Genomic DNA, 2,599 nt, shown 5'->3' on the forward strand with positions numbered 1-2,599 from the left:
GAGCATACATTTCTTTATTCATATAACTCCAAGAGGCTCTCAAGTATAGAGAAGAATATGTCAAGTTCACAGCTCTAAATGTCTTATAGCTAGGATGGACAGAAATGGAAGGAGTGAGTGAAAAAATAGCATAAGTTTATCTGCAAGTCAACTAAAATATTGTTTCATGAATACTATATAGACAGTATTCAAAAATGTATTAATGAATTTACAAAATTGTATTATTTATTATAATATTAAACACATAGAGAGATGTTATTATATCTCAGATTTCTAGCTTAAAATGGTGGATATAATAGTAAATAACACTGAAATGGCTCCTCACTTCATAAAGTAACAGTTAATAGTAAAGCAGAAAGGAACAAGAACAGAAAAGAAGAGAAAAGAAATGTGTTTCATTCGTTGAAAAGTAGAATTATTCCAGACCCTCAATGAACAATAAATTGAACAGGGTAACACAGAAGAAGGAAGTAAATTAAGATGTTGATACTATCAATTAGGGAACAATAAATGATGACCTCACCTTTAATGTATAAACAGCAACAAGAAAAAAATTTGTAGATGGTAGATAATAAATAAATTATTGTTATAGATAAAATATGAAAGAGATGAGGGAAAATAATTGTATTTGGAATATCTCCAGTTTTTATGTTATATAGGTGATGTGCTTTTGGAAAAAAAAATGTGGGAAGAGAGAGGCATGTAGAAAGTGTAAAGAAGTTCAGGGGAAGTTTTAAATTTAGCTGTCTTAATCTTGGGGCACTCGTAAGAAAAAAAGTACAATGTATAGAAACTCAGAGATCATATCACTGGTTGAATTCCTTAGAACCACAGGTTTAAAACTTAAGAGGCTTTTGTCTCAAAACAACATCAATAAAAAGCCAGGTGTGATGGTGTGCATCTGTAGTCTCAGCTACTGAGGAGACGAATGCAGGAAAATTGCTTGAGCCCAGAAATTTGAGGCTGTATTGAGTCAAGGTCTCACTACTGCACTGCAGACTGGGTCACAGAACATGTTTTCAAAAAAGGAAAAGGAAAGAAAAGAAAAACGGAAGGGAAAAGGGAAAGGAGAAAGGAAAGGAGAAAGAGGTATTCTGTGTAGTTACATTAGTGGTCTAACCAACAGACATCTATTAGATAAAATGAAACAAAGCACACTGACAAATAAATAGAGAAATCAGATGAAAGTTGAGTCATGTAATCCAAAGCAAAATAGTATTTCAAGAATGAGGGTGTGAATCAGTTTTACAAATACACATGACTGTTTGAGTAATATGCAACAGACAAGTGATATATGGGATTTAGTGACAAGTAGAAGATATGATTCTAAAAACAGGGTAAATGCCTTAAGAAAGGAGAGTGAAGAAAAATAAAATTAAACCTTGTCAGGGCCAACTCTTTCCACGAGTCTTCCCATCGCAGAAAATAAATAAATGAGTTGACAATGGCATATCTGGGACTAAGACAAGCAGGATGTAGATCCAGTAAAGAAAATGATCAAACTGGGTGTGGCATCTCACACCTGTAATTGCAGCACTTCGGGAGGCTGATAGGATGGATCATTTGAGGTCAGTTTGAGACCAGCCTTGGCAACACAGTGAAACCCCAATACAGTTAAAAATTCTAAAACTAGCCAGGCGTGGTAGTGCATGCCTTAATAGCAGATACTTAGGAGGCTGAGGCAGGAGAATCACCTGAATCCAAGAGGCCAATGTTGCATTGAGCCAAGATTGTGCCAGAGACTCTCTCTCAAAAAAATTAAACTAAACTAAAATAGAAAGAAATGATCCTGAAGGTAGAATGAAGAAGTAATGGTACAAGGAGACAACAAATAATAAGTAAATCAGTGTTTTAATAAGCTGGGAAATTCAAAGCAAAGGCAAAGAGGGTCATAACAAGGAGCAGTAAAAAATACACACAAATCTATACAAGTTTTGTATTTGTTGATGATTTCTCAGGAGAAAGAAACACAAAAGAAAGTGGGAATAAGAAAGTTGTCACCATTGCTTTGGTAGAAAGAAAAAAAGGAGAAAGACCAACCACAACAAAAAAATGTAAATTATACAACATTAAGCTTTAGTGTTCTTCGTCCCTTCCCATGGTTATTGTTTCCTCAAGAAATAACAGAAGCCAAATATTCAAAATAGAAGAAAACTTTAGCATATATTACTGTCTGTGTATATCAAGTCATGTTTATTTTAACTGTAATTCATTCTTTTAAAATTTGTATTTTAAATTAACAAATATAAATATTTATGGGACACAAAGTGATTTTATAATGCATGTATATATTGCAAAATAATTATATTGGGCTAGTTACCATATCCATTACCTCACATACATACCATTTCTTTCTTTGTGGTAAGAATATATAAATTCTACATTTTAAACAATCTGTATTTTTGAGATAGAGTTTTGCTCCTGTTGCCCAGACTTGAGTTCACTGGTGCAAACTCAGCTCATTTCAACTGCCACCTCCCGAGTTCAAGTTATTGTCTTGCCTCAGCCACTCGAGTACCTGGGGTGAGAAGGGCATGCCACCAAACCTGGCTAATTCTTATATTTTCAGTAGAGACAGTGTTTCATCGTGTTGGCCAGG

This window comes from Pongo abelii, chromosome Y (assembly GCF_028885655.2).
Source record: "Pongo abelii isolate AG06213 chromosome Y, NHGRI_mPonAbe1-v2.0_pri, whole genome shotgun sequence".
Classification (NCBI taxonomy): Eukaryota; Metazoa; Chordata; class Mammalia; order Primates; family Hominidae; genus Pongo; species Pongo abelii.